Below are 25368 nucleotides of genomic sequence, written 5' to 3'. Positions count from 1 at the left end.
TGTCCACACACGGTAGAAGGCGGAAAGTAAAAAAGGGATGAATGCTGTGTGAGCCTCTTTTATAAGACATTAATCCCATTCACTAGGGCAGAGTCCTCTGGCTTAATCATCTCCTAAATGTCCCATCTCTTAATACTATCATATTGGTGATTGTGTTTCAACATATAAATTTTCAGGGACACATTCAGGCCATAGAACCTGCCCAGGACTAGAGCTCTCCTTGAGGGAGGGAAGGTGGAGGAACTAAGCAGGGAAAGCCAGAATTCTCTTTTGTCGGCTAGGTATACTCAAACAATGTCCATTCTATCACACTTGCTGGGAGCATGACAGCTCCATGCTCCCTTGGCATGCATTTAAGAGCCCTTTTGTTCTTTTAATTATCTAGACATTGCAGATTACTAACCATATGAGTAGCTAGCTCAGTGCTAGGCCTTGGAGTAACAAAGGGGCAGAGGGTGACTAAGATGCTGCAGATTTCTTTATTTAGAGACAAGGTCTTGCTCTATCACCCAGACTTCAGTGCAGTGGTGCAATCATAGCATACTGCAGCCTCAAACACCTGGGCTGTAGTGATTCTCCTGCCTCAGCCTCCTGAGTAGCTGGGACTACAGGTACATGCCACCATGTCTGGCTAATTTTAAAATTTTTATTTTGCAGAGACAGGAGTTTCACTTTGTTGTTGAGGCTATCCTCAAACTCCTGCTCTCAAGCGATCCTCCCACCTCGGCCTTCCAAAGTGCTGAGATTACAGGCATGAGCCACTGTGCCCAGCAATACTGCCCGTTTATGTTTTTTTTTTAACGTTTTTCATCCTTTTTCAATGCTGCATATTTAAACACAAGTAACATTGTTTTCTTTTTTAACCCATGTGATTGTGTTTAATCCTCATAATAACCTTGTGATGGCAAAGTGCAGTTTCTGTTCTCAAAAAGCTTAAAATGTACTGGAGGGAGCTAGGCCTATACATAAATGATCAAAATACAGGCAAAAAGAGAAGGTATAATAATTTTTAAAAGGTGTCTAAAATGCAGTGGGAATCAGGGATGGTGCTATGGTTTGTATGGATATGTCCTTCCAAAATTCATATGTTAAACCTTAATGTCCAATGTGATAGTATTAAAAGGTGGGGACCTTTAGCAGGTAATGAAGTCATAACAATGGGGCACTCATGAATAGGATTCGTGACTTATCAAAGAGGTTCAAGGGAGCTCTTTGCCTTTTTTTGTCCTTCCCACCATGAGAAGGGGGTAGCATTCAAGGTATCATCTTGGAAGCAAAGATGAGGTCCTCCCCAGGCACTGAACCTGCTGGTGCCTTGATCTTAGACTTCCCAGCCTCTGTAACTATGAGCAATACATTTATGCTATTTATAAATTACCCAGTCTAAGGTATTTTCTATTGCAGCAGGAATGAACTAAGACAGATGGAGAGAGGTTTTCTGTTTAGTGGGGCACCTGGCTTTGGGGAGGAGCTGGTATTGAACCTGAACCTAGATAGATAAGTTGGATCCTGATACAGGAACAGGGGCATTTCAAGTCACAGAGCAAGAGTAAAGGAACAAGCCAGGAATCAGTTAGAAGCATGTTGCTTGCATTAGTCCATTCTCATGCTGCTATAAAGAACTGCCAAAGAGTGGGTAATTTATAAAGGAAAGACGTTTAATTGAATCACAGTTCAGCATGGCTAGGGAGGCCTCAGGAAACTTACAATCATGGCAGAAGGGGAAGCAAACACATCCTTCTTCACATGGCAGCAGGAGAGAGAAGAATGAGAGCCCAGCAAAGGCGGAAACCCCTTATAAAACCATTAGATCTCATAAGAAGTAACTGTCACGAGAACAGGATGGGGGAAACCACCCCCATGATTCAATTATCTCAACCTGGTCCCTCCCACCACATATGGGGATTATGGGAACTACAATTCAAGATGAGATTTGGGTGGGGACACAGCCAAACCATATCAATGCCGTAGGGATGAGCAATGAGACATACAGGGGAAGAGTGAGTTTAGGTACAGATTCTCAAGGGCTGGAACATGAAGCTAAGGGGATGAATTTAGCAAACATCTTTGTGTTTGGCTCCTTCTGTGAGATATGTGAAGATGACAAGTTTATTCGCTGAATGAGAATTCACAAACTGATAGCATGTTTCTTAGCCTGTGCTTGGTTCCTGAGAAAGATATAGGGTGTCTGCCCTCTGGAGGTTTACACTACAGAGGTGGAGGGATTCAGTTCTATAATTGATTAGAGAGGAATATGGTTTCAACAGTGAGTTCACTCCAAAGTTTGGGGATGGAGGAATATTCCCTGGGGATTGGAAGTGCAGAAGGAGGGGATTTAGGGGTTACAAAATAAACTGAGGCTAGAAGGGTGGGAAGAGAGAAGGCATGGAATTCCTAATGGAAACAGAGAGTAGGGTGAAAGGGCAGGAGAAGCGGTGAGAAAGCAAGCTGGGTCCAGCTTCAAAAGCTCTGGAAGAGCCAGTGAGAAAGACAGCATTTCCAGACTGAGCAGCCCCTGAACATTCTGCTCTGGAAAGTCCTCTTCAGTGCATAACTGCCACATCCTAACACCTCCAGCAAGGCTGCGAGGTAGACATCACCATCTCCATTTTACAGATGGAACAAGAGGCACAGAGAAGTGAGGTGAATTTCCCGGGGCTCCTGCCTGGTAAAGGGCTATTTGGTTTCAGAGCTTCTCCCAAACCCCTCAGCTGCACTGCCCTCATTCAGTTAAAGACCCCGAACGTAGAAGATACAGAGGGAGGATGTACACACAAGGAATTATTCCTTGGGAGGCTTCTGAGCACAGGTACTATTTGTGATTAACACTTAAAGATTATAAACTCCACCAGTGTGGGGAAGACACAGACTCATTTCCCCGTTCACGGCTAATGGACGTATGGCAGTGCAGACGCCTCTGCATTTTGATTGGCTTTCTCATATAGGGGAACAACTTTTCAAAGATCCCAGAGGTTCAAATATGGATATAAAAGCAATTTACTGCAACCAAATAATATGCTCCAGCTACTTCTGTGGTGTTTTTAGCCATTGCAAAAGACACCCTTTGAGTCCTTCCTACTCCGGTGCTCCTCTGCCAAGCCCTCTCCGCGCAGGTGAGCATCTGAGGCCTCCTGGAGCCCACTTTTCACCCTTTAAGGAGGCTGGAGGTGCCAAAGTGCGCCTCTGGGGGCCAGAGGCTGGGTCATAAAGGGCTCTAGTTAAAAGAGGCAAAAGGTGCCAGAGAAACGCTACAGCCTTGTTTTTGTTTGTTGGTTGTGCATCTTAATTACTAGAAAGGAATAACTGAGCTTCCACTTCTGAGGCGGGGGCTGGTCTAACAAACCCGAGGACCCTTAGGAATTGGGCAGCGCAAGGTCTCTGCTTCCACCTGGAGGGGGCACAGGTACCTGAGGCAGATGCTAGTTCCCCCACTTTTTGAAGCCGCTGCTCATCGTATTTGAGAACAGAGGCTATATATTCTTTGAGCAGTTGCCTGTAAGTTTCCCCAGCCACCAGGCATTCAGCCACTGGCTCCAGATCCCGCAAGCCCTCGGGTGTTCAAGTGCCCTGGGAGGTGCGGGTGCGGGTTCGGCTTGCAGGAGGCCTCGGGCACCCCCTCCAGGATTCCGTGCTAACTGCAAAGGATCGCTCTCGCAGGGAGGCCCCAGTGCTTGGAAAACTCCAGGAATCCCTTCAGAGCACTTTATTTTCAGGCGAGCGCCGGGCGCTCTACAGACCTAGACCTGGGCTGTGGAAAGGGAAGAGCAGAGCGGATGGGTTACGCAGAGGATGCTCAGGCTGAGCCTCGGGGTCTGGCGCTCCTGGACTCTGCTGAGGGCTGACAGGGAAGGACAGGTGCCTTCCTCTGAGCCCGGCTTTGAACAGATCTGGTACCAAGGCGAGAGGAACAGCTTGATGACTCTAATTTCAAAAAGGGACAGTGAAAAACTCGGGTGCTTTGGTGAAAAGGGCTCATTTGTGGAGTTACTTTGCAAAATCACATGGTTCGTAAACTCCAGATAAGTGTCCTTATCTGCAAAATCGGGGTACAAAAGCTTGCATCACAGGCCAGATGTGATGATTAGATGATAATTAAACTCCCTGCGGTGACTGATAGAGTCAACGCTGTTTCCTTCCCCCTCAAGTTAAATTCTGGTAATTTTTTTCCCACCTCAAAAAGGTCGGAAGCTCAGCTGAGGATAGTTTGCAGTGCATGAACTTCTTCCCTCCACTGCGGCAGGTAAGCGTGTGTCAAGATGTGGGAGACTGGGGTCCTATAAACGGTCCATCCTGGAGACAAAGACTTAAGCTCACTTAAAGAAGTTGTTGCCTTTAGTGCAGTCTAGAGATCACAGAATTATTATAAACATGTTTCAATTACCTACACAGCAAAAAATAAAGTTCAAAGAATATGAGAGCTGAAAATGCAAAGTAAAGTTAGCTTTCCTCCTTGCCTAGACAACTACTGTAGTTGTTCCTTTTAGAAATTACCTTATGATTTAAAGTGATATATATGAAAGAAAGAATGTTTGGAAAGGATAAATGTCAATTTCTATCTCCTAATTATTCCTAATTTTTACATTGGAGAAATTTATGAATCTAATTACAATTCATTTTTTTCTGTACATTTATCAGTCAAGTCTAAAAACTGAAAACTGATAAATAGCATTTACAATATTATTCAGTAATTTTTGTACTGTGAATTCTTAGTTATACCACAACTAAATATTGTGTTTGGAGCCTTATGGAAGCAATGTGTCAATGAGTCTGCACCATGTATAGGTTTAGAGTACAAATGTATACTACCTGCATGGCCTGGGGAAACCCAAGCATAGAAATGGCCATTAAAATTGGTTCTGGGTCAATAATATCCCTTAGATGCTTAGCAGAAGCAGATATAAACCTGGCAAAGAGACAAGCTTCAATCCGGATCTTCGAAGTGTCTTAAGAGGAGAGAATAATACAAATTAACACACACACTATGAACAAGAATGAGCAAACACAACCAACAGAAATAGAAGACAGGATTACAACTCTTCAGATTTCAATAACTGAACAACCTATTCCATAGTATAAAGTAAGTTTCAAAACATAAAGACTAAGAAGAAATACATGACAAAACAAATTTGAAAAACCTATTAGAACTATTAATTGTGAAAAATATAGTCATGGACACTTTTAAAAAGGCAACAAATGGGTTAAACCTCGGGTTGGTTACAACTGAAGAGAGAGAAACTGGATGACAGATATGAGGAATTTACCCAGAATTCAACACAAAGGGATTTAGGATAAGAAAGAGGAAAGAGAGGTTAGGAGGCAGGGAGAATAAAAATGTTTAACATATCTAATAGGATTTCCATAAAGAGAGACTTGAGAAAATAAAGAAGGTACAATATTCAAATATAATGGGGGAGAACATTCAGAATAGATGAAAATGAATTTTCGGAGTTGTGAAACAGTGAAGACACATTCTAGAGAAGGTATAAAATCAAGGAAAAAGGATTATCTTAATAACCAGGAAGAATAGACGCTCTACGAAGGAATGACAGATGTCAACAGCCGCAGAAGACAGAAGACTGTGGATACTATCTCCAAAGTAGGACAGAAAATAATTATGACTCTTGTTTTAAAACCATAACAACTATAATTAAAATGAGTATTAAATTTTTTTTTCAGATTACTAAAATAACAGTACTGTCACTGTCTTCTGGGTAAAATGTTGCTCAGCTTGTATTTGAAGAGGCCAAGATATGGCTCTGGAAGAAATTTGTTCTCTTAGTTGGTATAAGCTGTACTTTTTTCCTGCAGATAAACAGAGGAAGAAATATGCCTATCATTCCAGGGAAATTCTTTTCAAATTACCCTAGTCTTTGGCTAAAGTTCTGGTGCCTGTTTAACAAAAAGAGTCTACCTTTGGAAAAATTGCTTCAGTTTTATGGACCTTAGCTTCAGGATTTGCTATTTTAAAATTTTCTATAAAAACAGTTTAATATTCATTTTCAGATCTCTAAATTTCTTGCTCCTTCTAAAGTCAGATCCTTCCTTAAAACTAGCTTTTAAACCAAAAGAAAGTAGGAGATCTGATGTCCTGTCTTGAACAATAACATTATTTTTTAAGAGTCAGGGTCTCCCTCTGAGCTCAAGCTGAAGTGCCGTGGTGCAAACATAGCTCATGCAGTCCTGAGCTCCTGGGCTCAAGAGATCCTCCTGTCTCAGCCTCCCAAGTAGCTAGGACGACGGGTATATGACAGTACATGTGGCTAATTTTTTACCTTTTATGGAGATGGGTTTTCACTCTTGCTCAGGCTGGTCTTGAACTTCCAGTCTCAAGAACTCTCCCACCTCAGCCTCCCAAAGCCCTATGATTACAGGTGTACGCCACTGCACCTGGCCAACTTATTTTACACTTATCATCTGTTGTAATTTCTGAGGAAAGAGAGTTATCTGTATTAGATCTTCTAGTCAGATAGGCCAACTACTTTCGACTGTGGTACTAAATCTGGTTATAGAGAAATATCATGAAGCAACACACCAAGTTTCTGCTTGCCAGAAATGTACTTGTTTTGCATAGCAGGTCTGACATGGGCTTCTTTGCATCACATATTGCCATACTGCAGTGGAAGTACAGCTGCAGGAATTAAGAGGCATTTGTTAGTGAAGCTGGCCAGAGTTATAAGCTCTATCCTGGTAGGCCAACATTTCCAGTGAAATTTGCTTGGTCTCACCATATTCAACTAGAGGCTGCCATTTTAACCTGCTCTATAGTAGGGTGTCATTAACTTAGATCTATTCCTAGGTAATATTAGCTAAATAGATCAAGGTCAAGAGTCTGAATTCTTCAATCTCTTGTGATTTCATTTTATTTATAGGTCGTGATTCTAAAGTTTTAGAATATGGTAACAGTTTTATATAATGGTTATATAGTTTACCATACAAATGTTTATATTGTACTTCCAAAATATAGGGAGTTACAGGCCGGGCACAATGTCTCATGCCTGTAGTCCCAGAACTTTGGGAGCCTGAGGTGGGTGAATCACGTGAGGCCAGGAGTTTGAGACCAACCTAGCCAACATGGTGAAACCTGTCTCTACTAAAAATATAAAAATTAGCTGGACATGGTGGTGTATGCTTGTAGTTCCAGCTATTCAGGAGGCTGAGGCATGAGAATTGCTGGAATCTGGGAGACGGAGGTTGCAGTGAGCCGAGATCATGCCACTGCACTCCAGCGTGGGCGATAGAGTGAGACCCTGCCTCTCTCTCTCTTTCTCTCTCACACACCTCACACACACACCATACAAATATATATGGAGTTATAAATAACAGACTTTATGTGCTATATGTATGATAGACCTATCATGAAAAATTTGAAGTAAAAAGATTATAAGTTAAAATAAAATGGCTGTTTGTTATCTATCTCATCGCTGGAATGAATGACAATGGCTTTTTAGACTAGGCCATTTTATGAAAGAAAGTGCTACAGCCATTTTCAGTTAAGATTTACTAATTCATTCCAGTTTTTATCTTGTCTAAATATCCACAACTAGACAAATCTGACTTTTTAAAATTAAATTGCTTTCACTTGGTCTTTAACCTGTCCATGGGCATATTTGAGCAAGTGTCAAAATAGTCATAGATGAAGAACCTACTCATATCTTCCAATAATGCATTTTCTTTCTTCATGAAGGTAAACATTTTAACTTCAAATCTCTTCACATGGGAAAGAAACTCCCATCCATGAAGAAATTTTATCCATGGGGTAGAAGACAGTTTCATGGAATTCTCATCATTTGCATAGCTTTAAAAAAAACACCAGAAAAGAATTAAGTCTCGCTGTCACAGAAGACTCTAAATGGAGCTTTTATTCGAAGAATATATTAAGAGGTAGGATGGTTGCATAAAGGTTGCAATAGGATTGGAATTTCTAAACTATTGCTTTCTCGCGTACTGGGTCTGGACAAGCCAGGCAGTGCTTTAGTGCCTCTGTGCCCTTGCCTATGAGATATTATTGAAACACTTTCACTATGACAGTGGACAAGAATATATAATGGAGGACTATTGTAAACTCACATTGTAGATTATTATTGGAGCACTGATAAAGCCTATGAGTTAGTGGTAGGGTAAAAGAATACTAGAAAAGAGTTCCTGGAATACAAAGTAAAAACTACAGATTCTCTGAGGAGCAGGACAACAGTGTGGTAAGAACGAGGAACCAGGGGGCAGTACAGGATCTGCTCTCCAATCCTATTGTTCTGATCTCATCTTCCCACCTCATTCTATTCCAGATTCATTGGCCTCCTTGCTGTTTCTAGAACATACTAATGATGCTTGGAATAACATTCCATATACCAGCATGCCTTCCTGCCTTCAGATGTCTGCTCAAATGTGACTTCATTGCAGAGGTTTGCCCCTGTGATCCTGCAAAAAATGCCTCTCACTCACTCACATCAACTTTCATCTCTTTAACTGTTTTATTTTATTTTACTACCACATGACATTTGCTTCCCATGAAAACAGAAGCCTCATGAGAGCAGGAACTTTGTTTATTGCTGTAGTACCAGAATCTATAGTGTATGGATGGAAATGATTGAATAAACTGGAATAGGGACAGAATACCTGGGTTCCAGGCCTTCCTCACTGTGTTAACATGGACAAGACAGGACAAGAGATAGTATATTTTTTTTTTGCTTAGTAGTTGTAAAGATTAAGGGAAGAAGGAAGAAACATTTAGGAACACCTACTACTAAGCAAAGTAATTTTCATTAAGTTTCATATCAATCTGATAAATATTAGTACTCCCATTTTACAGATTAACTGCATCTAAGAGAGTTTGTGACTTCTGTAAAATCTAGTGCTATTAAAGTGTGCAAAATAAAGATTAAATATATCACATGTAAATGCAAGCTATTTTTATAATCAAACTAGTTACACTTTATCGTTTTTCCTTTTTGTGGAAAAGAGGGTCTGCTATATTGCCCAGGCAGGCCTTGAGCTCCTGAGCTCCAGCTATCCTCCCGCCTCTGTCTCCCTAAGTGCTGGGATTATGGGCATGAGCCACCACATCTGACTGATCAAATTAGTAATGAAATTAATAAATAACTACTTTTAATAAACCATCTATAATTTACTAGATAAAAATTGTATATAGATAGGCCAGTTTCTTCATTTTTATAGCTTTAGGCATGGAATAAGACAAGGAATAAATAAAACAAAAATAATTCATTTTGATGTATTACCATTGGTCTTATCTGATTGTTGAAAAGTTCATGTTTTCCACTTTTTATAGAGATCCATTACAACTTGAAAGTAATAATTTTCTAAACATTTCAGTCATTTAATAATTTTTTTTGAAATAGGATCTTGCTCTGTCACCCAGGTTGGAGTGCAGTGGTGCAATTGTGGTTCACTGCAGCCTCAACCTTCCAGGCTCAGTAGATCCTCCCAACTCAGCCTCCCAAGTAGCTGGGACCACAGGTGCATGTCGCCACACCCTATTAATTTTTGTATTTTTTGTAGAGATGGGGTCTGACTGTGTTGCTCCTCCAGGTGTAGAGCTCCTGGTTTCAATAAATTCACCCGCCTCAGCCTCCCAAATATTGGGATTACAGACATGAGCCACTGTGCCCAGCCTAGAAGTTTTGGGATCTACTTACTTTTTTTTCCCCCTTAGCAAAAGGGAAGTTAGAACCAATTACTATGATTATTGACAGCATCTTGAATTTCTGCTTCATATACTTGATAAGCACATTGATTTATAGGCCTTTTGTAATAACTTAAAGGTCTTCTAATGTTTGTATCACAAGGCTTGGCAAATGTTTAAGAAACTACATGGGAAGAAAAAATAAACAAACTACATGGAAAATGCGTCTCATACCCAAAGACTTTTAGGTCAATTTAAGTACAGTTTTTAAAAAAGTGAAGCCAAAAGGGTGAAAAATAAGGTGTAGATTTTTATGAATTCAGTGCTACAGGGCATCTGTTAACATTTGTAGCAAGTCTAGATTTTAATCTGAGGAGCACAGCCTTAACCTTTCTCCTTGTCTGAAGTTTTCCAAAAATAGACCTCACTATCCAGATATTAGGTCATTTGCCTGCTATAGGAACAGAATAATATAAACATCTTAATTCTTCTGTGAAAGGTTGACTTTATGTACTGTCTTTATGGAGAATTTAAAAATTTGCATTTCAATGACTGATGAGAAAAGATAGATAAAAACACTGTTGACATAGAAAAGCGAAAGCAACTGAGAGAAAAGTTTAATCCCAGGTAGATAAAATGTTCATTTCTGAGCCTCCTATCAGCCAAGGCAGGAAAGGAGATAGTGTCATGGGATTCATTTCCTGAAGACAAAGTACAGAAGAAAATGTTCCTTGTAATCCCAGCACTTTGGGAGGCCGAGATGGGCGGATCACGAGGTCAGGAGATCGAGACCATCCTGGCTAACACGGTGAAACCCCGTCTCTACTAAGAAATACAAAAAATAGCCGGGCGAGGTGGCAGCGCCTGTAGTCCCAGCTACTCGGGAGGCTGAGGCCGGAGAATGGCGTGAACCCGGGAGGCGGAGCTTGCAGTGAGCTGAGATCCGGCCACTGCACTCCAGCCTGGGCTACAGAGCGAGACTCTGTCTCAAAAAAAAAAAAAAAAAAAAAAAAAAAAAAAAAAAAAAAAAAAAAGAAAATGTTCCTGGCATTAAGTATCAAAAAGAACTGATACAATAAGGGCCAGTCCATTTTATTCCTCCATCTTTAACAATAGTTTCCTTGAAGATTCAGAGACATGATGGTTTCACACTGATTCTCATTATGAGCCAAGGACACAATGTAATTTACTCTCAGAGTAAATTAGCCATAGGCAATGAGTTAAGGTGGCCAAATTTCTGACTTTGAGGCAGAAAAGTTAACACTTAGAATATTTTTATTAATTTCCTAGGAATTTGAGATAGCACAGGTGATTTGTGATAATGCCTCACTCTTCAGTTCTCTACCTAAATATCACCTCCTCAGAGAGTGTAACTATTCTAACCATGGGACTCACCAGTCACTGCAACCCTTTCAAAAGCTTCATGTTCTTCAGAGCATATCATGTCTGTGCTTATCTTCCCCAATGAATATAGGCTTAGAGCAGAAACTCTTTTGTTCACCACTGTCTTCCTGATATGTAGACTGGTACTTGGTATGCTGTGCTCAATGAGTTTGAGTGAATACGTTCTTACCTCTAAGATACCTCCCATTGAAAATAAATCTATTCAGACTGGACTCAAAACAATCTCAACTTATATTATTCACCACCCTCTACGAGAAAGAAATGAAACATTTCAGATTCAGTTTCTACAAGCCTTGAGGGAAAAAGAAAAAGGCTAAATACAAAGGGAATATGTAGAAGTAGCTTAAGAAAATAAATTAGGACTTATACCTTAAGCATTCGAATGAGTTGAGGGCTCAATTTCCTCACCTGTAAACATCACACAAACACACCTGTTATCAGTTTGAAGTGCCTGTTAAAAATGTCTCACTGTGGGCTGCTCTTGGGATCTGGGCCTGGGGTAAACCAGCAATCCTCTAGAAATAACTCTAGTTGTGGATTTTCAGAATACAGAAGCTCAATCTTGAAGAAAACTGCTTCTTTTAAATATTTTATGACAGGGTATTTTACATTCTTGTAGAATTCTGAATACAGTGAGTCAATAAGAATCAATTTGGAAGTTAATTCTTTTGTTCACAGATTGAATAGAAAGTTTTAGCTTTAAAAATAGTAACTGTGATATAATAAAAATTAAGTTAGAAATAAATTTAGGACCTGGCATAGTGGCTCATGCCTGTAATCCCAGCACTTTGGGAGGCCGAGGCAGGAGGATCACTTGAGGTCAGGAGTTTGAGACCATTGTGACCAACATGGGGAAACCCCATCTCCACTAAAAATACAAAAAATTAGCCAGGCATGGTGTGGTGGGCCTATAGTCCCAGCTACTTGGGAGGCTAAGGCATGAGAATCGCTTGAACCTGGGGGCGGAGATTGCAGTGCTGAGATTGTGCAGCTGCAATCCAAACCAGGGACAGAACAAGACTTTGTCTTAAAAAAAAAAAAAAAAAAAAAAAGAAATAAACCTAGGTTTGAGGATTCCTTCTAAATGTGTATGCACAGATGAGAAATCCTAACACCAATCAGAGACCACTGTTTTTCTAAACTTTTGTTATATTGTCTACAATTTTATTTTATACCATTATCTTCTCACTGCTTCCCCACTTTGATGATTGAATAGTCATTAAGATATTATTTGAATTAACTTAATAGCTAAGACTTTCTATCACCTGATGTACCATAAATCTGAAAAGCCTAAACCTCTAAGAGTTATCTATACAGGGAACATACTATATATTTATGTTAAATATATGTTTGCTGTTACAGATACTGAAGTGACAGGATTTATCTATAAGTCTGAATACATTTTATTTCCTCATATTTCTAGGAGAAGGAATATAAACTCATGCATAGTTTATAGCATAGTATCAAGTTGCATTCTGTAAAGATGCTACCAAATTTTTTCACTATCAGCAATGTGACAGCTGTTTACCACACACTAGCTGACATAAAATAGACATTACCAAATATTTTAATTTGATAAGAAATAACTCATTTTAATTTGTATTTCCAGTTTCTAGTGATAGGCTTTTTAATATATAAAAAGTCTGGTTTTTTTGGTGAGTTTTATGTATCAATTACTAATATCTACTTGATATTAATAAGTTTTCACTCATAAGATCTGTTCAGGTAGGATATTTGCCTTTTACCTTGTTGTAATATTCATTGAACTGAGCCTCAGTTTTCTAATTGATGAAACTACCATGGTTCTTGCTTGTCTCTTAAGGTAGTTGAGGAATAAATGAGACAATAGACACAAGTAGGAGTGATAGGAAGTGTTATATGAGGCTGACTTATTTTGTTATTGTTGCCTTGAACTGAATTGCCTTCCCATACTGCCAAGAAGAATCTATTTTTGGAAAACTTCATGGTCAGGGCGATAAGACCAAGTCCTGGCTCAACACTGGGTGCCCGGTTCTTCTTTGGTTGGTAATGAAATGTGACTGTATCATGGAGAAGATACTGGCAGGCACATCTTTCCAGAAGGAAAATACAACAGCATCCCCTTAGAAAAGACACAACAGTTCTTGAATCATCAGGCATCACCAGCTGCAAAGCTTATAATGGAGTTTCCCCACTTCCACCCACTTCTGCTGCCTTCTACAAACTCCAGGTGGGGAAGAAAAGGAGGGAAATATTTAAGTCTCCTGCCTAACAAGCAGGACCAAAAATTAAAGCTTTCTAGAGAAAGCCCTTTTCTGCTTTGATCCTCCCTTCCCTTCACACCATCTTACTGGCACATAGGATCAGTTGCTCCAGGTTGGAAGTAAAGGACATCATTTTCATCGGTTAAAATCTCATTTTCAAACTAGTTCAGTGAAGACAATTGTGAACATAGCATCGTTCCCACTGGAAATGGACAAGACACATAGGTGTGGTAAAAAAATAATCTTACCTTTCTACAGGTATTCACACTGAACACAAATATTGCACTTGTTTTAGTAACAACTGCAGGTTTGTCCCATAAAGTGAATTCCTGTGGATCCAGGCCTGACAGTCCTTTCAGCTTCATTGCAGTGACTACCACAGAGCCACTGGACTTGCAGACATTTAGATAGGTGAAGAGACTCAGGTCCAGAAATATTGTGAACAGAGAAACATGAAAATGGCCACTGCATGACAACTAGAAATGTTACGATATAATAAATACACTTAAGATCAAGGTTGAGATTGCAAAGGCCATAAAGGAAATCTTAGACCATGAAAGAAATAGCCAAACCTGGAACAATAAATGATGATCTGACACTGCAGCTGCTCGAATGCTAATGGGGGTTAGAGATGGTGTCAATCCCAGTAGCCAAGGACTTGTATTTTAGTACCTGTAGAGTGACGGAAGCATCTCAAGTCTGTAAGAGGCTTGAATTAAAAATAGGACCCTTGCAGGAAGTCTAGATACTCTAGGTATTATATTCTCACTGAAAGGGTAACCTAGAAACCTTTTGCTCCCACATAGCAGTAAGAAAAGATAAGTTTCTCCATCTACAATCGTGGTCTCATGACTGGAAAGTAAGAGGATAGTTTCCCCTGAGAATTTATAACACTAAGCCTGCCCTCACAATTTAATTTAAGGTTTTAGGTTTCTCAATCAGTGTAATGTAGAAAACCAAACGCATTTTCAAGAAGAACGTCCTCCAGTTATGAATAACCTGGGGTACCTTGCAGAAAAACAAAGCTTCTATGGAAACACATTTTTCAAACCAGGCCACACAGACTACGTGCAAACCTCTACTCAAGTTCAAAATACAAAGTAACAAAACATACAAAGAAATCTTTGAGTGTAAATCAGTAAATAGGATTGAAATTTCAACTAGAACTGTAAGAATTTACAAAGTCAGTAATCTCAGAAAGCTATATAAATAGTATCAAACCTAAGTCTAAAGCATTATCAAATGAGAAGAGGCATATATGAAAAAGCCAAAGAGTTCTAGAAATGAAAACTCATTATTGGACTTAATAGAAAGTAAGAAAGATTAGATATAATTGAAGTAAATCAGAGAAATAGAAGCTAAGTCTAAGGAAGCTGGTCATGGTGTGCTTTGTTACTCCCCAGCTGTCGTCCTCCCACTGATGTCCCAGAAGCAAGTGAATACTATTGGTGGCTCCATCATGCCTGTCTCCCACATGAGTCTAAAAGGAAACAGTGGAGACAAGATAACTGCAATGCTAAGGCACAGTTCTTTATGAGAATCTCAATTTCTACCACACAAGGCAGTGACTTGAAATTGGTGATAAACTCGTCAGTAACATGGAAAAGGACACTAGTGTTAATTGCCACCAAGTTATCAACTTTGTACAAATTCCAAGTTTCCTTTACGTCCTTAACTTCTATAATAATGCAAGGAAATACCCAAGTTTTTCTTCTGTGGTGCTACAAACACCTAATTCCTTTTAGAAAGCTGCTGAACAGTCATATTTTGGTGATTAGAATCTCAAATCCTATACTCGGGGTCCATGTTGTAATGAAGTCTCATGCTACCAATAACTATACTTTCTTGGACAAGTAGTCCACGAAAGGTAGGTATTCCACTGATAATTGTGCTATGGCAGGCCATGTTAGATGGTGTACCAGCACATGGGAGTCCATCTATATCTCACCTACATGTTTCTATATATAGGTTGATATCTATCTTTAAGTTTCAATTAAGTTACCATCCTTGTAATAACCACCTTCTGCACCAAGAGGAATCTTGATGAAAATTGTGTTGCCATCACTCCTCAATTCATAGTGCCTAGAAACAATGTCAGCTGTGGACAGTTTGTGAAGACTTACTCCCATCTCTTCAGAGACGTCCTTGAAGTGGCCAGCCCCAATGAGAAGGGGGCTGATATTCTTGGGGATGGTCCAAGTAATGGTGTCCATGGAGTAATACATGCCATCTTAAAGATACATTATACCCTACTTTTTGTACACAAACATTAGACTTCAGTTAATATAATTTGGTTGTTGTAGAAAGAAGAATGGGGCTGAGCACAGTGGCTCAAGCCTGTAATCCCAGTACATAGGGAGGCTGAAGTGGGAGGATTACTTGAGCCCAGGAGTTCAAGATCAGCCTGGACAACAAAGTGAGACCTCATCTCTACAAAAAATATAAAATAAAAAAAAATTATCCAGGCGTGGTGGCACAGGCCTGTGGTCCCAGCTACATGAGAGGTTGAGGTAGGATGATCACTTGAGCCCAGGAGGTTGAGGCTGTGGTGAACAATAATTGCATCACTGCACTCCCGCCTGGAAAAAAAAAATGTGTCAAGCAATAGGATATGGACATTGGGAAGGAGGATTATTTGAGAGACAGACTAAAACAACTAGAAAAATGAGGTCCTAACTCATTTATGTGGTTATGACACAATGAGAAAGCTACAACCTGAACTGTTTCCTAGAATAAGTAGGGACATTGACCAGGCCTTGAAGGAAAAACTTAGGAAACTACTGGACTACCAAAAATAGAGTTGGTAAAGTACCTTGTATTTTATCATGTTAAGGATAGAAAGGGATGGAAACTCTGACAGATAGGAGTAAATGCAGCAGAGGCAAGGTGACAGATCAGTCAGCATGGAAGACACATGGAGGGGAACCATGAGAGGAAGACAGGAGAGGGGAGCCCTAGTTTGTGAAACGCCTTCCATTTATATTTTTCACCCTATTTACTTGGGTATCTGGGTGGGCATCTGTTTCCTACTTCTGTCGTCTTCCACTCTGAATTACCCCTTCCCTGCTGTACTTGCCGGGGATATAATAGGCTATAGACCCCGCCATGGGAGTTGGAAAGGTAGACTTGGCCATAATGGTTGTTTCAAGGATGGTTAAGTGATAGAGGCTGGGCTAGAAAGGGATCCATTGGGGACTTTTGCTTCGACCACTGGGACTGAAGCATTTCCCCCAAAATCTTTAGCAATAAAGATGGACTCAAACTGTTCTAGGTTTATCTTTGCCACAACAGAGCGGGTCTTTCTGAGAATAAAGATGAAGGAGAAACCAATCTAGCCATGCCTTGTGTCAACTCTAACCCTGGAATTTTCAATTTTCTACATGAAGAACTTTTGTTTACCGGATTAGAACTGGGGATCTGTTGATTCCAGATAAGAGCCCTAATGCAGAAATAGTTCCCACCTTGTACAACAAGTTAAAAAGCCAGATATTCTCAAGTAAGTGCTACCAAAATTCAACTCCATGTCTCTTACCCACAGGGCAAGATAGCTGTGTCCACCATCAGAATCATACTGCACTACTTGTAGAAAGTACTTGATCTTACAGCAGTAAAAATAATACCTTGAATCTGACAGGAATCACAAATGATTGGAATCTTGGCAATCTGTTTTAAGTGTATACTGGTAAGTATAATTTAACTACTACAGAGATATACTTCAAAACGAATTTAAAGCCAGCTCTCAGGAGGATCCTTGTGTCAGTCATGTTGATTCTGTAGCCAGCCCTGTGGGCATCCTGCACCAGCATCATACACACATGACTGGTGTATAAAAGACCATCTGCCAGATGGAAACCACCCCTGAAGTCACCTGAGCCAAAAATCATAGGTGTGAGGACACTTGAAACTTCACAGTGAGAAGTTTCAAACTCCATCTGACCATGCTTTTTAATGGGACCTCAAGTTCCCATCCTAGTTAAAGGTGAGATTCAGAGGCTCAATTGAAGAATCTCCTGGACTTTCCTACTACACACTTGCCTCAGAGAAGGCTGTCGCGCGATCTTCTGGCTTGTCCTGAAGCAGGTCCATGGGGATTAATGGAACTTCCTTCTTAACAGAGATTTTTGGAAAGAAGATTTGCTTAACCCTATAAATTTACAAACACTTTAGGCTCCCTAGTCTTGGTAGATTTAATCTTCTTTTAACTTCAAATCAGTGTGGTTATGATCTCATTTCTATATACACTCAGTTACCTAGAAGCTATCGTCTAATAGGTGACTGAGCTGCATCTTCAACATCATAACTCCTACAAAGAAGGCCAAGGGTAATTCTAGAGTACCTTGAATTCATTTAAGAGGATAGACTGCATAAGCTAACTAGCAGAGAGCTGGCATGCAGTAAGAGGTAGCTAGTCTTTCTTAATCCAGTGGAAGCATTGGTTAAGCCAATGAGGATAGACTGCATAAGCTAACTAGCAGAGAGCTGGCACCCAGTAAGAGGTAGCTAGTCTTTCTTGATCCAGTGGAAGCATTGGCTAAGCCAATGAGAGTAGAAAAAAGTGACTCAGAGACAGCTACTCTACATAGCTTTTGAGTGCTTGTATTAACCCAGGTATTGCCTCTGGTAACTGATTTAAAAGATTTTTAGCTAGTTTTGTGCAGAATTAAGAGAAAACATGAAACTACAATGCATTTACTTCAACTTTATAAATTGTGAGCTGACTTCTTGCTTCTATAATTTTTTTTACTGGCCCACATACATAACAATAATTATCTCTTGTAAGAATTGAGGGTAGTGAAGCCACATGTCCATGCTTTTCTCTAGCATCTGCAGAATATTAGGTTTAAAGATAAGGACTTGTCCTCTCTGAAGGATGTTGCCTTGAATCCTACTTCTACTACTTTCTGTATACGATTTATTTACTTAGCTCCTAAGCTCAGTTCCCTCATTTGTAAAAAGGGGAAAACACCTCACAGGGCTATTGGGAGATTGGGTTCATGCCTGTGATGTTCTTACAGTGTGGGGCACATATTAAAGGCTCAGTAGATGGTAGCTCTTATTACTTCCTCTATTTGCTGGGACTGAGGGTCATACTGGCCACATGAGGATAACAGTGTAGAACTCCAATGGGAAATGAAGAGCTCAAGGAGACAGACAGGCCCATTGCTGAATTTTATACTTAGAAAAACTGCTAAACACTAGAAAAACTTACAGGTAAATACATACCTAAAGTTCTCCCACTAGCCCAAGTACCTTGAAGATAAGTCTTATTGACTTTCACAACCTCCCTGAGCACTTCATGCTTGGTTTAACAAGTCATCTACTTGTTGGAAAACTTAAAAGTTCTCTATTACTGAAATGGACTAATGTGAGAATAGTTAAAAGGTTGACAGGGACATTGATATCACAACATAACTAGTTTATGGATCTATGAAGGTAATTGACTCCTTTGGATGGCAAAAGGAAATGGGTAGAAATAGCAAGAGCCACAATAAGCTTGGATCACTTTCTGACACAGAGCACCATGGTGCCTCCTTTACTGGGCCGGGGCGAGACTTCCTCTTACTTCCATGTAATTTGTCTCACACGATCTCTCTGGAAAACCATGAGGTGTAGGGGCAGCCTACGCTTTTCTGATAAGAAGCAACGTCAGCTCTGGCAGGATCCATGGCAACATCAAGTTGCGCAATTACGGTACAGTCCACATCTCTCTGTGGGAAAGAGAATCCTGACCTTATCAGAATGGGATACTTGTTTCCCACATGAGAACCTACAGCTCATGTGGGAAGTTTGAACTGAACCAAATTTGGTGAGCTCTGTGTCACATGGTCTCAGTGTATGCAATGCTTTTCCCTCTCCACATGAGAGGCAGCCTGTGAACACAAGCTGCTCACTGCCAGCACCCAAGACAGCACCTGATGCAAAACAAGCACAACTTGAACACATGAAACAAAACCAACCTTACCATATGGCCTTAACCTGCTTATATAAGCTCCAAATTCCACTCTTTCTAGGGACTCCCTTGTGAAGCCACATTTGGGTGTTTTGACAGTAACTTACTTTCTAGGCCTTAAAACTGATGGGGACTTTGGGACTTCTGGAAGGGGCCAGCACATCTCAGCAAAATAAAAGCAACAAATTAGCTTGGAAATCCTTGGGTAGATGCCAAATGTCAGTATTCATACAATAAAACTAACTTCATTTATTCAAACCCAGCCACATAGATCACTTCTCCATGAATACTATTGTGAAGAGGACCACTGCCCCCAACAAGTTGATTTTCCATGCCATGGTGCACTTATAATAAGTGACATTTGTTACTAAGATGCAGTACAAGAGAATACAACCTCACCCCTCATGAGCCATGGGATTGGACTTGTTGCAGAGAATCCCTCGGATAGGGGTTTAACTCCAGCCTTAAGAGAGATGCTTTTGTGTTCAGCTCAGCCTTTTTTCTTTTCCTAAGTGCTTGAGGAAGCCAAGAGTAAGATTCTTAATATAATCAGTAACCCAGAGAAGATCCAAAACTCCAAGCTTATCACTTCTTTTAAGGCAGACTGTGTACCAACTGTTAAAGCAAACTAAATATGGCCTGTGAAAGACTGTGTACTTTTTTTTTTTTTTTTTGAGCTGGACTCTCGCTCTGTCACCCAGGCTGGAGTGCAGTGGCGCAATCTGAGCTCACTGCAACCTCCGGCTCCTGGGTTCAAGCAATTCTCCTGCCTCAGCCTCCTGAGTAGCTGGGATTACAGGTGTGTGTCACCAAGCCTGGCTAATTTTTATATTTTAATAGAGACGGGGGTTTCACCATGTTGGTCAGGCTGGTCTCGAACTCCTGACCTCATAATCCGCCCGCCTTAGCCTCCCAGAGTGCTGGGATTACAGGTGTGAGCCACTGAGCCTGGCCAGGACTGTGTACTTCTGTATTAGAGTTCTTGTGGACAAACTGCAACCCAACTTAATAGGTAGACAAGATTGAAAACCTAACTTGGGAATGTGTGTATCAGTGGCTGTGTCTCGGCTAGTCCCAGCAGCCATACTTCAACCACTCATAAATACAACTGTTGTGTTCAAACTGTGTTCAAATAAAGCAAACACTGGGCTGTAACCCACCCAAGTTGTTTCTGTACCTCATTTCTGATTTCTGTATGTCACTTCCTTTTTTTTGTCTACAAATCTTCTTCCACCACATGGCTGCACTGGAGTTCCTCTGAATCTGCTGTGATTCTGGGGGCTGCCCGATTCGCGAACTGTTCATTGTTCAATTAAACTCCTTCATATTTAATTCGGCTGAAGTTTTTCTTTTAACACAACCAAACAAGTCCTATTCAGAGGGCATGGGACACTCACCTGTATATAGGTGTAGCAGCTGAGGAGAGATGCCTGGAGCCTACATTTCCCCAGTGGTCAGAGAGGATGGTGTAGCCACACTGGGCAGCCAGGGCCTCATCTGTCTTTCTTCCTGAGCAAACTGATCTGAAAGAGCCCCAGACAGCTCCTTACCAAATGCCCTTCTTCCTGTTTAGCCTCCAGGTGCTAATCCACCAGCCCCCACTTTACAGAGGAGGAAAAAACTTTTAAGTTCACACAGCTGAGAAGAGCTGCAGCCAGGGTGAAAACCCGGGCAACTGACCCAGAGCCTGCATGCTCGACCCCTTTTTTGGGGTTGCAGGTTATTTTTAATAAAAGTGGAAATTTTGGTAGCCCATCTCATTGACCCATGCCCCTAAACCTCCAGGAAGTGCCTGGCACCCCAAAGGTGCTCAACTGTTGTTTATCAAAAATTAAGTTACTATAATACTATGTGGCAGGTGCTACATGGTATTATGTACGGTGGGCACTTGACAACTATCATTTCATCTATGCATCTCACTGCCCTCTGCAAAATACACGGCATTGTCCCCAGCTTGTGGGGAAACTGAGGGTCAAAAAAGCTAAGTGTCCTTCAAGGGCACACAGCTAGTGAGGAGCAGAGATGATATGACGTTAAGCCTCAGTCCAAAGCTCTCTCCATAATCATTTGTGGTTTCTAGAAAATGCATGGTGACTTCTTGGAGCATTAGTCACCCCTAAACAGCTGTTTCTTCATGGTAGTCAATTCTTTAGATACACACATCCACCCAAATGTGAAATTCACCAATTACGCCATAGCCAGAGTTCTAGGTCCCAGCAAAATAATACTCTTCAGATGGCATATGGTGCTGTGTTAATGCTATGAAAGGCAGAAGGTACCAAAGATTTCTGGGAATCGTGAGGCCCTTTGGAGCTCTCCCTACAAAAGATAGAATCCTTGGATGTGACCCAGACTAAGAAGAGATCATGTGACCACAACACCCCATGAGAACTGAGAGCAGTTTAAGGCTGTACCTGCAAAATCTGTGGTACTCACCAACTACATAAAATTCAAGATACTTGTCTCTGACATGTGAAAAGACATACTTGTCTCTTAGGCTCATTTACATGAGGCTCCCCACACATTCAAGGATCATAAAGTCTGCATCTGTGTGTGCAGAAGCAAAGAGAAGGAAGCAGTGAGGCTCTGGGTGCCACTTTTCCTAGCTCCTCCTTGCCAGGTGGGCAAGAAAAACCTTACCAACCTGCAGTAGGGTCCCCATGTCTGAAAGCCAAAAGCTCCTACAATAATTAATCTGATAAAAGAGCAAACTGTACTCTCAAGACTATACATGGATATTGTTTTCCTTCGTGCTTTGAGAGGTATGAGAAGTTCACCAAACATCCAGAAAGAGAGAGAGAGGGAGAGAGAGGTGGGTGCACAGAGATAGAGACAGGGAGAAAGACAGGGAGGCAGGTGCATAGAGATACAGAGACACTGACTAATCCCCTGACCTCTATTGTCTAAGATGCCAGAACCCTTGAGGCCCTGTGGTCTGCTCAGCTCCAGGCCTATAGTAAGAGCCACACATAATTACCTACGTCACAGCACGATGCAGAGCCATGGCACAGCAACAAACTTCTCTGCCTTTTATCTCTGCAGAGAAGCTCCGCTTTCTGCTTGGCCTAGAGGCATGGAACTGGCCTCAATAGGATGTGTGATCATCAGGAGAATCTATTACAGCTGCTTCTCCTCCTTTACCCGGCAGCAAAGCAGGATTCAGGACAGCTGCCCTGCAAGGAGGCCCTGACCATCTGCTGATTACTTTTGAATGCTTCCCTTTCCAGCCCACTCAGAATGTTCCACAACATTCAAGAAGAGTCCCAAAGAACAGTTGCCTGGTGAAATAAGGCTGCCCACTTCCATTTGAATTTCAGATAATCCTTGGAGTATTGCAATCTTTGGAATATATGCAATATTTGGAATATACACACTAAGATATACCCATTGTTTATCTGGAATTCAAATTGAACTGACATCTTGTATTTTTATTTGTTCAATTTGGCAACTCTACTGGTTTTGCTAAGCAGAAAAGAAAAACTTAGGATGGGTAAGAATATACGTATATATACATATATGTATATCTTTCCAATTAAAATATGTTTTTTAACCACTTTTTATCAGCTATGCAAATTAAATGGTAACAGCAAAAGGCCTGTAAAATGTTTGGCCAGGACTAAAAATCAGCTAGGGAATGAGTAAATCTGAATATATTTGTGTACATTAAATCATCTCTCTCTTACTAGAATGGGAATTTTTCCATAGCAGGAATATGTTATTTATTTAAAAACTTTAAAAGAGAACCTGCTAATTACAAGGGACTGTAAATACAACTAGCGTTGTATGAGTGAATAAAACAGAGAATGCCTTGCCTGCTTGGGGTCCGCAAACTGGTGTCTTACACATATGGTAACTCCAGCCCCCAGTCCCAGCATGAGGGGCATTCAGGAAATTCACGCTGATTGGAACTCACTTTATTCATTCATTCATTCATTCATTCATTCATTCATTCTCAGCCGCCAATCCTGGTTGGGTTCCCTGTGAGAAGGGAAGGCTCATGGAGCAGCTCGTGGCTAATGGGTACTTACCACAGGCCTGCCAATGATGAGGAGGGAGCAGCCTGGCTCCATGATTAATGTGTCACAGAGCCTGGTTTTTCATTTGCTGCCAGTGATGGGCCAAACGCTGGAAGGTTTGCTCTTCCTCCATTTCACGTACCAGAAACGCTCTTAAGAAGCCACCATGAGCGTTGCAGAGCTGCCTCTGTCTGTAGCCCGCTGAGCGCTCTCCTCTCTGGGCTGGGCTTCTGTGTTGGCCTGGATGATCTCTGAGGGCCACGCTAGGCTGGGTGCTCCATGCTTTTTTTGTTAAAGAAATCTTCCTCCTACAAGGGCTGTGGTCGCTGAGCTGCAGCTTTTGCAGAGACCTGGGAGGGTCTGGCTGGAGCCAGGGTTGGTGACTGCTGGAGGCACAGAGGGGTATCTTCTTTCAGCTTGGGACTTCCTGGCAGCACAGCATCATATCTCTTGTTACAGATGCTAAAGTACAACTACAGGGAGAATTTCCAGGATCTAGAACATCCTTCACCAACTGAGGAGCATTTATTGGGGCCCCAGGAGTGACTTCTTAGAGGGCAATGTGAGTACCCATCTGGAGACAACTGAGGGTGAGCTGGAGCCATTCTGACTGAATGTGTAAAATTGATCAAAAATAACTTTGGAAACTGTCCCAGCTGATGTCAGTTGATGACACTATTTCCAGGGGTGGGAGGGAGCTCTAGCTTGCAGGTCTAGTCTCTCGGAGATAACAGGGCTTTGGGGTCATCAAAGACTGTGCTTAATTCTTGGTCTTAACACCATTAGCTGTGTGACCTTGGAAAGTCATTTCATTCTTCTGAACTGAGGTTATTTATCTGTAAAGTAGCAACTACCTTCCTTCTTTTTTTCTCTTCCTTTCTTCTTTCTTTTCCTTCTTTCCTTCCTTCCTTCCTTCCTTCCTTCCTTCCTTCCTTCCCTCTTTCTTTCTTTCTCTTTCTTTCTTTCTTTTCTTTCTTTCTTTCTTTCTTTCTTTCTTTCTTTCTTTCTTTCTTTCTTTCTTTCTTTCTTTCTTTCTTTCTTTCTTTCTTTCTTTCTTTCTTTCCTACTTTTTCTTTCTTTGTCTGTTTTTCCTTTCTCTCTTCTTTTGAAACAGGGTCTCATTCTGTCACCCAGGCTGGAGTGCAGTGGTGCTATCATGGCTCACTGCAGACTCGAACTCCCAGGCTCAGGTGATCCTCCCTCCTCAGCCTTCCAGGTGTCTGGGACTACAGGCATATGCCACCAAGACTGTCTAATTTTTTTTTGTATTTTGTGTAGAGACAGGGGTCTCACTGTGTTACCCAGGCTGGTCTGGAACTCCTGGGCTCAAGCAATCCATTTGCCTCAGCCTCCCAAACTGCTGGGATTACAGGTGTGAGCCACTGTGCCTGGCTTAGCAGGTTTCTACGTCACAAGGTTCTCATGTAAAAAGCACCTGGCAAATTTGGGGCACGCACTGAGGAGGGCATGTAAGAAACTCCCTGCTCTCCTCCTACCCCCAACTCCTACCTGGAAGAATAAAGATTCCCTAAAAATTGTGTGTACATGTGAGAGGGAGAGGAGAAAGAGAAACTACTGAGTGCAAAATAATGACCGTTTCTCAGTATTCCAGCAATGATTTCACTGTTTTGTGCAGTATTTACTCTATATTTTAAAAGTGGCTGAGTGGCAAAATTGAGTTGTCTTGGGCAGTGAAGTGGACAAAGAGGGATGTAGGCTCACATACTTACTGTGCTCATGAAAAGCCTCCTGGAAGTAAATACAACAGAATGGTAACAGGATTATTTCTGCGTGTGGGATTATGAGTCATTTTAATTTTCGGACGCTGCCATTTTGTGCAGATGCAATAGCAGACGATGGCCACACAGGGGAGCCTGTTGCCCTCTAATGGCTTTTGGGAGGCGTTCGGGAAGCCACTGGTGCCCAGCTTCTGAGCTCAGGGGATCCTGTTTTAGTCCCGGTCCCTGAAAAGGCCCCCTACTGAAATAAAACCTGCCCTAAGCCCTCCTTGATAACATTAGCTGGTCCTATTTGCAGAAGGCAAATGATATTCTCAGGCCAGAAGGAGGTCACATTTTCCTCCACTTAGCAGTGTGGCTCAGTGGCAGGGACAAGGCC

General features: G+C 41.3%; 1 long non-coding RNA gene across 1 annotated transcript; it reads right to left on the bottom strand.

Moving 5' to 3' along the window:
* Positions 1-14186: 14186 nt before the first annotated feature.
* LOC141408375 (uncharacterized) lies at positions 14187-23612 on the bottom strand. Its single transcript, XR_012422655.1, has 2 exons — positions 23263-23612; positions 14187-15863 (listed from the first exon to the last, which is right to left on the bottom strand). It is a non-coding gene; the product is annotated as an uncharacterized lncRNA (long non-coding RNA).
* Between the last annotated feature and the right edge of the window lie 1756 nt (positions 23613-25368).

Source organism: Macaca fascicularis, chromosome 13, assembly GCF_037993035.2.
Source record: "Macaca fascicularis isolate 582-1 chromosome 13, T2T-MFA8v1.1".
Taxonomy (NCBI): Eukaryota; Metazoa; Chordata; class Mammalia; order Primates; family Cercopithecidae; genus Macaca; species Macaca fascicularis.
This window is presented reverse-complemented; position numbering and strand designations above follow the sequence as displayed.